We start from the raw sequence: 14222 nt of genomic DNA, 5'->3' as shown, positions 1-14222 counted from the left end.
AATAAATCTACACTGGTACGCAAGATTACAAACTTAATATAAATATAACTCGAATTCTACAAACTTGGAAAGTGCTAATTTAGGTATTACGTTTTATTATGAAGGCATGTCATGAACAAAATGAATGCTACGGATAGTTTTATTTTGCTGTTAGCAAATAATAGCGAGAGAATTCAGGACTGAACGTGTCACAAATTAATGACAAAACTTTGCATGAGTCTTGTGTGTGTCAGTTTTTGACTGTTGTACAGTCTGTCATTATAACTAAGATCCTACACTGTGACATGGGATCATGTGATCATATACAGTCTGAAAAGCAAGAATTGCAAAGGACTATAAAAATTGCACAGTGTGAGCCTGGCATTAGTCATTTTATTTTTAATATTGGAGCACTTAAGAAATGCAGCTACAGTTAGAAAGTAACAGTGACATTACTACCCCACACCATGTCAAGTGACTGGTATACAATTACTGGCATATTTTCAACTATTTAAGTGTATTAATTTTATAGTAGTCCTATATGAAAGGGTTAAAGGCCTATGCAAATGCACGTTAGTGTTTTTATTAAAGACATTGGCAAAAAGCAAAGCAAAAAATGTCAGGTATTCAACAAACATTAAAACAGGGGTAAATCCAAAATCCAAAAACAGTCAAGGCACAAAATGAAGGCACAATGATGGAACTGTAATGAATGGACATTCGGTGCCACCCAGATAAGGATGGGTTATTTTTTGAGTCTGGTTTCTCTCAAGGTGTCTACCTCATGCCATCTCAAGGAGTTTCTCCTTGCCACAGTCACCACTGAATAGAGATAAATGTGTAAGTATAAGGAAGAAATGTATAGACACTAAAATTACATGTTCTTTTATACAACTTTATAACCAGTTTATCATTGTAAAGATGCTTTGAGACAGTGTCCATTGTTTAAAGTGCTGTACAAATTAAAATTAAGTGAAATAAAAATATAGCACAAATTAACTCACTGACTTCTCTGACCTTGTTACATAATAAGGAGTCTGTACTGAGAGAATGCATGTTAGAGGTGTGGGTGCAATTTGGAACAGGTGTCAATGATTTGAACTGCATGGTAACATATTGTGCTTGAGATTGTATTTTGTGACAAACATGTGTGTAGGTCATACTGTGTTCTGGGAATTGGCTGATTTTCTAATTGGAAGCTTATTTCATCATTTAGCAAGACAGTGATGGTCACGTAAACAAAGAAGTTCAGCAGAGAGGAAATGGAAGTTTGTAGACTGGCCAAGTCAATGACCAAACCTTAACCCAATTGAGCATGTAATTCACCTCCTATGCAAGAGCCTGAGGGGAGAAACGACTAAAAACAAACGACTGTAATAAACTGCAGTACAAACTTGGATAAGCGTGACAAAAAGAAGAAAGCAACAGTGTTTTTCGCTTGAGGTGTAAGTGGAAGATATTCAATAAAATATATTAAGTCTTTATGATTTTCAGGCTTTTGATAATTTTGCTTCTTTAAAATGTGGGTCATATGCACAAAAGCACAATATTAGACTGCATGAATGTCCAGGTGTACAGGTGTTCTGGATTTTACTTATATACTCAATCTACCAACAACTTTCTAGCTGTAATCATCTTTATAGTTTTATACAATTCCAATTCCAAATAAGTTGGGATACTGTATAAAATGTGAATAAAACAGAATGCAATGAATTGCAATTTTCATAATTCCCAAAAATCACAGGAATCCAATGTTAATTTTCACCTTGTGCATAGAGATTTCTCCAGTTTCTATGATATTATGTACTGTAAATAATAAGATATTTAACTGTTTATTAATTTTATGTTGAGGAACATTATTCTAAAAATGTCGCACAATTTGTATACACAGTCTTTCAAAGATTGGTGAAGCTCTGCCCATCTTTACTTCTGAAAACATCTGCCTCTCTAAGCTACACTATTTATACCCAATCATCTTAATAACCTGTTGTCAATTAACCTCATTAGATGCAAAATGTCACTTCAACTGTTTAATTTTAATAACACTTAATTGTTCAACTTTTTCAAATGTGTCACAGCCATCCAATTCAAAACGACCGTATTTGTTCCTCAGTTGAAACATTTGTAATATTTTCATGTTCTATCTTGAATAAATCATTTTTTTTTTTTATTGAAATGTATTCACATTTTACACAGAGAGTGGAATTGGGGTTGTACATTATATGGACAAAGGTAAATTTACATCCATATGTGGTTCTTCCCCAAACTTTTGCCACAAAGTTAGAGGCACACAATTGTACAGTACAGGATGTCTTTGAATGCAATGATGCTTCACCATTACAATGCCGCTGTTCACAATGCAATCTCTGTGAAGATATTATTTACATGAGTTGGAATGGTTACAGCACGATCTTGAGTGGCCTGCTGTAGAGCTCTGACCGCAACCCTGATGAACACTTTTGGGATGAAATAAAACACTGAATGCACCACAGGCCTTTTCACCCCACATCAGTACCTGCCTTTACTAACACTCTTGTGGAATATCCATTAGATAAGTTATTTCCTCTCATCTCTTAGATTAGACCATTATTATTCTCAAACAGTTCCTTTTTTTCTTCCTTTAAAGAAAAGAAAACATCAGCTTGCAACATGAATTTGTTAAATATGTTTTTATACTGTATAGGATCATATAAATCTGCCCTTTAACTTGTTTTAACTGTAGTTCAAATATCAGTAGATTCTTACTTGCAGCTGTTTATGTTGTTAAAATAGTATTATCTCTCATGCTGGAGGTAGCAGAGCTGAAGATGTTGAGCTTTTCGTTGGAGTGACGAGGATGGACAGGATTAGAAATTAGTTTATTAGAGGTACAGCGCATGTAGAATGTTTTGGAGAAAAGGTGAGGGAGATTGAGATGGTTTGGACATGTGCAGAGGAGGGACATGGGGTATATCGGTGGGAGAATGCTGAGGATGGAGCCGCTAGGAAGAAGGAAAAGAGGAAGACCAAGGAGGAGGTTTATGGATGTAGTGAGGAATGACATGCAGGTAGTTGGTTTGAAAGAGGCAGATGTAGAGGATGGGGGGGTATGGAGACGATGATACGCTGTGGCGCCCCCTAATGGGAGAACCCGAAAGAAGAAGAAGTTTCCTAAAATCTGAATCTGTTAAATAACTTACAATATTGCACTAATTGTGGCAAATCACCCAATTCTTAGGTGAAATATTAAAACAGATAGTTTTAAAGTGAATTAATTCTGATAACCATTCTCCCACTAACCGAGTGTAAAACCTGTGAAGTCTTTTTTGTGTTTTGTTTTTTGTTTGTTTTGTCATTTGGGTCATTATCTTGCTGCATTATAAAGTTCTTGCTTAGTAAATTCTTTGTTAATTCGCAGACAGAATGTTTCTGACATCTGAACTCAAACCGTCCCAATCCAGAAACAGCAAGCTTCATCATGCTTGACCAGTGAGCTTATATGTTTTGGATCATGAGCAGTTTGTTTTGTTTTTCACACTCTTTATAATGTTTGAAGGATTTGTCTATTTTTTGCAATATTTCTGCTCTAAATGTCTTCTTTGAATAAATTTGATTATAATACTTTTACCCCTGCCCTTTAGAGGTTATTAGTAATGTCATAGAATTTTTTTTTTTTACAGCTCTTGCAATGGTTATGTCATCAATTGCTGTTGCATTTTTTGGCCAAACTGTATAATGTCTGGCTATTAGTACAAAAGTGGTTTTGTTCTTTTTAGTGCATTTGAAATTTTTGTTTTGGCTTTGCCCAATGATTGTGCAATGGTTTGATTGTTCTTCTTCTCTCAATTTCAAAATAGCTTGCTTTTTTCCCTATAGATTAGGGATGGGAAGATTCATCGCATTGGTGCTTTAGCATAAAAGGTAACAATGTGATGCATCGATTTTAAAAAGTGTGCATGAGATACAAGTTGGCATTTGAATCGCTATGCAATCTTTTTTTTTAAACATATTTGCATCAGTAAAAACTATTCATTGATATATAATCATTAGTACATGCACTATATTAATATTATAATAATATACTACGGTATATACTTAATAATAATTTATGACCAATATTTTATATATAGATTGATTTATCCTCTAAACTGTTTCTGATAGTCACATAGAATACAGATTGACATGGAGGTAGAGCTGCATCTTCCTGGAGACAAAACTGGTTTTATGTAATTCTTTTTATTTTGCACTACATAGTCGTGTTTGTGGAAGTCAGAAGGCACATAAGTAAATTTATGATTTGCTTTCTGTCTAAACCAAAGCATTAAAGGTAACTATCTGTTCCACCTTGAATTGCATAGCATCATATTTTTTTTTTTCCATTGCAACAAATCATGATGTGTTGAATGAAATCGAAATCGGATCACACTGCATCATAATAGGGGTTAATCGCATTGCATCGGTAGCTGCTTCATATGCATCTTTAATGTATCGTAAGGCTATGAATTGAGTTTCGAATCGCATCGCCCTCAGCTATGAAGATGCACATCCCTTTTTTAGACACTTCTGGAAATTCATGTTGGTTTATACTTTTGAACTTTGAAATAAATCTACACAGTGGAAACCCAGGGCTCAGACCTGTGTAGACATTCAAAGCAATAAACTGAGTAGAAATCACTTGTAACAGAAACTTTATACAATTGTTATTTTGCTCAAAAACCCATGTTTTTTTGTGATTAGCAAAAAAACAAAGAACTGGCCTTGACATTTTCCAATATTTTTAGAAGGAACAGTACATGAGATTACCAGCTGTATTTTTTCCCATGCAATTAAAATGATGCAGTGTGAAAGCAGGTGTGATGAAGAAAGTCTAATGTCTATAGGTGATTTTACTGAAACATTTTGAATGCATGAACACACTCACTGCTCATTCCACATTCATTACCTCCAGCACTCAGGAAGAGTTGTATATAATAATTCTAATCTCAGCCCAAGGATTGAATGTGGAAATTAATCATTTAGGGTAGCGAGTCATTAAGATGACAAAATGCTCAGACTCTCTGGACCTGATTGCTTTTATTAACTCTTGACCCAATGTGTTAAACTAATGGATGAAATCCGAGTGTTCGCCATTAATAATCTCATTTGGATGTGGGTGAAGAAAAGTGCTGTTAGTAAACAAAGATATGAATCAGACTTGCAACACAATGCATTTACAGAAGCCAGTTTAAAAGTTACACCTGTTAACATTAGTGCAATGTGGATAATACATATGTAGATTAAACATTAGCATACTTTTATTACAGAATGTAATGTTTAATATTTGCTTTTATGTGTGTTCCTTTTATTTATTGTTGTCTCTAAATTGGTGTTATTTTTAATTAATATATAGCTGGTAAAAGCCAACAAATGCTGCAGATTTACACTGTAGAAATAAATTCAAATTTACATTTCATGTCACAAACATATTCATGCAGAATATGACATATAGTGAAATGCTTTTTACGACTGTATAACTTGTGAACATGAAAAAGAATTACATTATATACAGTGGTGTGAAAACGTGTTTGCCCCTTCCTGATTTCTAATTTTTTTTGCATGTTTGTCACATTTTAATGTTTCATATCATCAAACTAATTTGAATATTAGTAAAAAATAACACAAATGAACACAACATGCAGTTTTTAAATGAAGGTTTTTATTATTGAGGGAAAACAAAATCAATGTCTCTGTGTGATTGAAATTGTCATTAAAGTGTCCATGTGCTGGAAAAAAAAAGTAAAATGGTATAAAGTGACTTTGTGCTAGTCCAGTCCAGAGTTAGAGTGGCTAGGTTCAAAACTTAAAGTTTTTCCACTAGTGCAGGTAATGCAAATGATAGTGAATAATTGTAGATGATTGTAATTAATAGTTGTGTAGCGAAGGAAGTGAGACAGAGAGAGAAATCCAGGTGCTAGTTGCTGGGTGTCTCCTGGTTTAGCGGGAAGAAGCTCCTCCTCATTCTCTCTTCGTTTGCTTTCAAGGAGCGAAATTGTCCATTGTTGGGATGAGGTCCTTCACAATCTTCCTGGCCCTGGTCCGGCACCGCTTGCTGTAGATGTCCTACAAGGTCAGGGAGCTTGGTCCAGATGGTACGTTCAGCTGACCACACCACCCTCATGAGGGCTCGCCTGTCCTACATGGTGTTGTTCCCGAACTAGGAAGTGATGCTGCCCGTCAAAACCCTCTCTATGGTGCAGGTGTAGAAAGTCTTTAGCACCTGAGAGGGTTGTTTAACATCCCTTAGGCGTTTTAGATGGTACAGACATTGCAGGGTCTTCTTCACCAGGGTGTTGATGTGAAAGGTCTAAGATAGGTCCTGTGTAATGTGAAAACCTAGGTACCGGAAACTGTCCACTCTCTCCACTGGGGTCCTGTTGAAGTTAAGCGGTGGTATGACCACTCCTGCTTCATGCTGATGTCCACTATTAGCTCCTTTGTCTTGCTGACATTCAGGAGAAGATTGTTCTCCTGAACCATGTCTTCAGGTTTTTAATCTCCTTTAAGTAGGCTGTCTCGTCGTTGTTGGAGATCAGGCCCATCACAACAGTGTCATCAGCAAACTTGATGATGGTGGTGGTGTTGGAAGTGACCACACAGACTTGTGTGTACAGTGAGTACAGCAGGGGGCTCAAAACACAACTCTGAAGAGCTCCAGTGCTGAGGGTGAGGGTCAGGGAGGAAGCGGTGTGTTTGCCCACCTGTACGGCTTGTGGTCTGTCAGTCAGGAAGTTGAGGATCCACTTACACAGCGGCAGGCTGAGTCCCAGGACTTCCAACTAATAGGTGAGCATTAAAGGGAATTATAGTGTTAAACGCTGAACTGTAGTTCACAAACAGCATTTTCGCATAATTCCCTTTTCTGTAGTTCAGGTGGCAGGTTCATTGTTGTGTGGAGAAAATGTCTGTTAGCGTCATCAAAATAGCAGCTCTGGCAGTATGCGAACTGTTGGGAATCATGTGTGTCCGGTAATGAAGCTGTGAAGTCTCTGACCAGTCTTCCAAAGTAACTACTCACTACTCAAATATCACTACTGATGTCAGGAGTACAGGGCGGTAGTCATTGAGGCAAGTGGGCTGGGGTTTCTTCGGGACAGTAACAATGGTGGACTGTTTAAAGCATGAGGGTACTACAGACCAGTTCCAGGGAGAGGTGGAATATCTCAGTGAACACCGGTGCCAGCTGGTTGCGCAGGTTTTCCGAACCCAACCTGTGATGCCATCTGGTTCTGCTGCCTTCCTGGTATTTACTCCCCTGAATCCCCTCATTACATAATGCTCCGAGATGTGAACATGTTCAATTCTCCGGCTCTCTACGTGTGCAGGCTGTTTGTGTCACTAGCACCACTAGCGTGGTTAGCTGCAGCCTCGAAGCGAGCGTAAAAGAGCTCATCTGCCAGAAAAGCGTCCACATTCCCCATTCTGGAAGATGGTGTTTTATAGTCTGTGATGGTTCATAGTCCATGTCACACGCTCCTAGAGCCACCATGTTGCAACTGTGACTCTAGTTTTCTTCCATAGCGCCGCTTTGCTTCCTTCACGGCTCTGCACACAATGTAAGATGCAGCCTTGTACTCAAGTACATAATATTGTCAGTGGTCTGTGTTTATGTTGGTGTAGTTTTTGTTTTATTTATTTTTTTATTGGTATGTTTTAAAAATGACCATGACCCACTGTCTGGAAACCTGAGAAACAGAGAAAAAAAACAAAGGTAGGAAACTTGGAAGTTATCTCAATCTGTGGTAAGTGGTTGAGATAACTGAAAAAGAAAACAGACAGGTAACAGCGAGGTGGTATAAAAAAGTCTCGAGACTAATGGTACTAACTGGTTCTATTCTGACCACGTCATTACCACTTCTAAGATTTCATACTGAACAACAAGTTAGAATAAAGAACAAAGGTGATATTCTGCGTGAAACTGGGCAAATCTGTCACAGAGATGTTTGATAAGACATACGGTGATGCAAGGAGTCCTTAGAGTTGTTTTGATTGTCGCAAGCACTCCAAGAGCAGAAGAACATCACTAGAAGACAACGAGAGATCAGGAAGACTTTCCACAAGCTTAACCCCCCGAAAATGTCAAACCCATTTGGTGCATGATGATTGTTGGAGAGTGATCTAAAGGATCTCATTTTGATTCTCACCGTATTTGGCTCCTACAGATTTTGCCCTCTTCCCGGAAATGCAGATCCAGCACAAAGGTCACCATTTTGACACCACAGGAACACTGGGAGCCCTATATTACTGTACACGGGGACTATTTTGAAAGTGATAGTGTGTAGTGTGAATTTGAGCAGATATCAATCAGTGTTTCAATAATTAATATGATTCTGTTAATAGATTGGTGTGTTAAGAGTAACATTAGTGTTTATTCAACTCTAATAAAGATAAACTGAGTTGATTAAACAAAGAGTCTTGTGACAAAAATGATAAAAGAAACATTTGTTAAACATTGCTAAAAATAAATCAGTACTTTGGATGCATTTGAAAGCAAATACTTTTGTACTTTTCCTCGAATGAAATTTAAAGAGAGCAATTTTACTGAAGCAATATTTTTTACATAGTGCATCTCTACTTTTACTCATGTACATGGTACAGAACCACTGTAAATGGGATACTGGAGGAAGCACTACAACTAGCATGAAGATTACATGAACAATTTCAAACCAATATCTCAGCTTACCTCTGGTCACACCATCTGTTCTTGCATCTAATGCTATTGTCTGTGTGTGCACAATGAGAAAATAACGTAATAAACCATCAACACACTTTGATGTGCGCAATCGAATTGATCGTCCATGAGGGGCCCCAGTTGGGCCCCACCTAAACCACAGTATAATTAAGGTACAGATTAGTGAAGTTTAGTGTAGCTCACATTAATGTGTCTTAGGAGATGCAAAGTACTGCCGAATTACCCTTGTTTCACTCATCATGTGTTTCTCATGTGGCAGTCTGTCATATCCGCTTCGGAATTTCATATCTGGCTGTAATTTACAGCTGAGGTTTGTCGCTCTTCTCTGCCATCTGTGCTCGGGTTCTTTAATGAGATCCAAACACATCCCGGAAATCAATCTCAATTTAGCTCCAAATCTCCAAACGCTCACATTCAGACAGACACACTGAGATTTAGACCACCAATCTTCGCCTCTCCTTCATCACCTTGTGTGTGTGTATATGTGTATATATATATATATATATATATATATATATATATATATATATATATATATATATATATACAGTGAGGAAAATAAGTATTTGAACACCCTGCTATTTTGCAAGTAGTTCTCCTACTTACAAATCATGGAGGGGTCTGAAATTGTCATCATAGATGCATGTCCACTGTGAGAGACATAATCTAAAAAAAAAATCCAGAAATTACAATATATGATTTTTAAACCATTAATGTGTATGATACAGCTGCAAATAAGTATTTGAACACCTGAGAAAGTCAATGTTAATATTTGGTACAGTAGCCTTTGTTTGCAATTACAGAGGTCAAATGTTTCCTGTAGTTTTTCACCAGGTTTGCACACACTGCAGGAGGGATTTTGACCCACTCCTCCACACAGATCTTTTCTAGATCAGTCAGGTTTCTGGCCTGTCGCTGAGAAACATGGAGTTTGAGCTCCCTCCAAAGATTCTCTATTGGGTTTAGGTCTGGAGACTGGCTAGGCCATGCCAGAACCTTGATATGCTTCTTACAGAGCCACTCCCTGGTTATCCTGGCTGTGTGCTTCGGGTCATTGTCATGTTGGAAGACCCAGCCTCGACCTATCTTCAATGCTCTAACTGAGGGAAGAAGGTTGTTCCCCAAAATCTCGCAATACATGGCCCTGGTCATCCTCTCCTTAATACAGTGCAGTCGCCCTGTCCCATGTGCAGAAAAACACCCCCAAAGCATGATTCTACCACCCCCATGCTTCACAGTAGGGATGGTGTTCTTGGGATGGTACTCATCATTCTTCTTCCTCCAAACACGTTTAGTGGAATTATGACCCAAAAGTTCTATTTTGGTCTCATCTTACCACATGACCTTCTCCCATGACTCCTCTGGATCATCCAAATGGTCATTGGCAAACTTAAGACGTGCCTGGACATGTGCTGGTTTAAGCAGGGGAACCTTCCGTGCCATGCATGATTACAAACCATGACGTCTTAGTGTATTACCAACAGTAACCTTGAAGCGGTGGTCCCAGCTCTTTTCAGGTCATTGACCAGCTCCTCCCGTGTAGTTCTGGGCTGATTTCTCACCTTCCTTAGGATCATTGAGACCCCACGAGGTGAGATCTTGCATGGAGCCCCAGTCCGAGGAGATTGACAGTCATGTTTAGCTTCTTCCATTTTCTAATGATTGCTCCAACAGTGGACCTTTTTCACCAAGCTGCTTGGCAATTTCCCCGTAGCCCTTTCCAGCCTTGTGGAGGTGTACAATTTTGTCTCTAGTGTCTTTGGACAGCTCTTTGGTCTTGGCCATGTTAGTAGTTGGATTCTTACTGATTGTATGAGGTGGACAGGTGTCTTTATGCAGCTAACGACCTCAAACAGGTGCATCTAATTTAGGATAATAAATGTAGTGGAGGTGGACATTTTAAAGGCAGACTAACAGGTCTTTGAGGGTCAGAATTCTAGCTGATAGACAGGTGTTCAAATACTTATTTGCAGCTGTATCATACAAATAAATAGTTCAAAAATCATATATTGTGATTTCTGGATTTTTTTTTTTAGATTATGTCTCTCACAGTGGACATGCACCTACGATGACAATTTCAGACCACTCCATGATTTCTAAGTGGGAGAACTACTTGCAAAATTGCAGGGTGTTCAAATACTTATTTTCCTCACTGTATATACACACATACACACACACACACAAGGGAATGAACCGCGATACTCACTGGGGTTACGTATGACGAAAGGGAATTGTACATGCACTGTAGTGTAAACTCAACAAAAAAATGAATTACTTGTCATAAATGTTTTATTTACAACTTTAAACAAATAATACAGTAATAAAATAGTTTTTTTTATTTTTATGTAATTTATTAGTACAAACTCCAAACTTTCAAACCACTTGAGGCTTCTCACGAACTATCAGATTTTTCGTGAGTTACTCTTAGTTCCAAAAAGTTACCAACTATCGAGGTCGTGAGTGTCAAGGTCACGAGTGTGTATATATATATATATATATATATATATATATATATATATATATATATATATATATATACACACACACACACACACACACACACACACACACACACACGCTTGCAAAGGTAATATTGCCCTCTGGTGGTATGCATTGCACAATACATAGGAGAGACTCAGAGACAGTTAGATACTAGATACACAGACAAAGACAGAAATAGATGGACAGGCAATCTAAAAAATAGACAGGCAGACAGACACATAGAAAGAGTCAGACATATTAAGGTGCCAGACAAGCAAGAAAGACAGACAAACAAATTGCCCAAGAAAAATCTCATTACAAAAAAGGCATCAGAAATAAGTATGTAATAATTGTGTATTTCACGGTGTACTATCTTCCCCAACCCCTCCCATCCCCCCACCCCCAACACACACACACACACACACACACACACACACACACACACACATGCACGCACACATGTTTAATTCAATTCAGTTAAGTTTTAATTGTTTAGTGTTTTTAGTCTTGGACATTTTCACAAAAGCTGCTTCATGAATTCTGGGGATAAATTTTACATTTACAAAATAATCTCTAATGAGAGAGCCACAGGCAACCGTGGCAAGGAAAAACTCCCAGAGATTAGACGAGGAACAAACCATGAGAAGAAACTGACGCAAAAGGATTATTATTATCTAATAAAATCTTATTTGTGGGTGACATGAAAAGGAAACACTATATGTAGCTAGGTAGAATTGTTTTACTGTGTAAAATATACCACTAGAGGGCAATCTCTTTTTCTCTTTCTCCCTGAGAGTGAAAGGAGACTTGTTGAATTGTGTTAATTGGGTTTCTTGCTTTAGGCATGGCATTTATTCTTGCTGCATGAGATACCTGTCTGTGATGCAGTGCTCTGTTATACTGCATTTCTCTACAAAATTGATTATTTCTATTGCTGTGGCATCAGAATGACGGTATTGAGAGCTGGATTACTTTCGGTAGGACACCACTGAAAACCTAGGGGTGAAATGCACGGCCTGCCACTGCACAATCATAACCACAAATTATAAACTAAAATGTTTTTCATAATAGCCACCTATAAGAACAAGGGAAGTAGTAGTTTAGTGGTTAAGATGTTAAAATCCTCCAAGGTGCCACCCTTAGGTCCTTGAGTAACCCTTAACCCTCAGCTGCTCAGCTTCATAAATGAGATAATTAGAAGTGGTTCTGGAAAAGTTTATCTGCCAAATGTCATACATATACATAAACCAGTCCAAAATAATTTTCTTTCAGGAAGATATTAATAACATCCAACCTGGCAACTTGAAACCTTCTCATTGATGTATACAGAAAGCAGACGTGTGTGTGTGTGTGTGTGTGTGTGTGTGTGTGTGTGTGTGTGTGTGTGTGTGTGTGTGTGTGTGTCAGTTAAACTGATACTAAGAGCTAAGATAATAAAAAAAAAAAAATAATAATAATAATAATAATAATAATAATAATAATAACAACAACAACAATAGGTGTAGTCTAAGTTGTCATCAGTAGTACAATGCAATAACACTAATACGAAAAGTAATAAATACTAACAATAATGAAAATGTGTGTACGATGCAGCATCTTGTGTGTCAGCTCAGCAAAGAGTGTGTGTGCATATTAGAGAGAGATTAAGGAAAAAAAAATTTGAAGTGAAGAAGTGAAATTCCTATTGAACTGTTGCACATGTAACAATGGTTACATATTATGGATTTAAATTAAAGACCGGCAGCTATTACCTTATTAAAAAAAAATAAATGTGAAATAAAAATGACAACAAAAAACAACAAGCAAACCAAATCTTTTCTCCATGAGACTCTCCATGAGACACGACGGCTGCCAAAGACCAATATAATAGAACATTAACCTGAAAGAACTGGTGACCAGTCTGGCGCGATCAGCGGTGCCAGTCTTATTCTGTGAAACTCTGAAATGACATGCCTGCTGTATGCAGATCCTGCCCACTGAACAGGGCATTCAGCACAACATTCAGTAGACATGCTGGAGCAGTGCTGGCAGACCTCGAACTTGGCACCAAATATTAAAATCACGACTTATTAGAAAGGATTCAGATCCTGTGGAACGCAGCCCACTTGTGGCACTATAACTATCCAGGACTAAAACTGGAGTAAATTACTGTGAGATAATGTCTTCAGGGAAGGTTATGCCATCAAAGAGATTCTTGTTACAATTTCGCTTAAAATATTAAAATCAATAATTGCACTCTATGGAGTGAGCCCAACCCTGAGGAACATGTTCCCACCATGACAAGGTACAGAAAGAACCTAGCAGGCAAACTTGGGAAATCATGGCTCCTACAGGAACAAAGGTTGTGCCTACATTGCAATCAAAACATAATTGAAGCAAAGAGAATGCACCAAATATACATACATCTATTATTCATTATTAATAATTTGAATTATTTTATAAGTGGAAGGCCATCTGGGACAGCAAGGCATTCTGTGCTGACCCACATTCTATCAAAATCACTGACATACATTTTTGTATATTTTTGTACATGATTACATGATTTTTTTTATTACATGATTCCCAATAGTCTATTCTCTTAATTTCATGGGTTCTCTTATGCAGCAGTGCACTTAGTGTAAGTTTAGGTTTGAGTTTCGATCCGATCAGATTTCAGTTGTCACATCGCATGTTGCCGGGGTCAAAGGTATCTGTCGCTTTAACCAAATAAGATTGCGACTTGCTTACTGAAAGGCCCAAAAATATCTGCAATTTCACGTCCTTTGATTGGATGGTCAGAGATTGTGCTAGTCAAAAGCTTGCAAACCGAATCTGCAAGCTGCACAAGCTCAAATAATTCAACTAGTCTCCTTTCACTGTAGCCACAGCTGCACCACCGCATACATCATCTCTAGCACAACCATCAATATTAACCTCATGAAATGACTCCAGGTTTCTGTACATATTTTTGCAATGTTTTCCATGCATTACAGTTTTCCAGGGGATTCGAAAATTATGTGTTTTTTTTGTGCAAAGTCTACAGGAAAGAAAACACAAAAGTATAAATGGTTCATAA

The sequence above is a fragment of the Silurus meridionalis genome, chromosome 24, assembly GCF_014805685.1.
Source record: "Silurus meridionalis isolate SWU-2019-XX chromosome 24, ASM1480568v1, whole genome shotgun sequence".
Classification (NCBI taxonomy): Eukaryota; Metazoa; Chordata; class Actinopteri; order Siluriformes; family Siluridae; genus Silurus; species Silurus meridionalis.
This window is presented reverse-complemented; position numbering follows the sequence as displayed.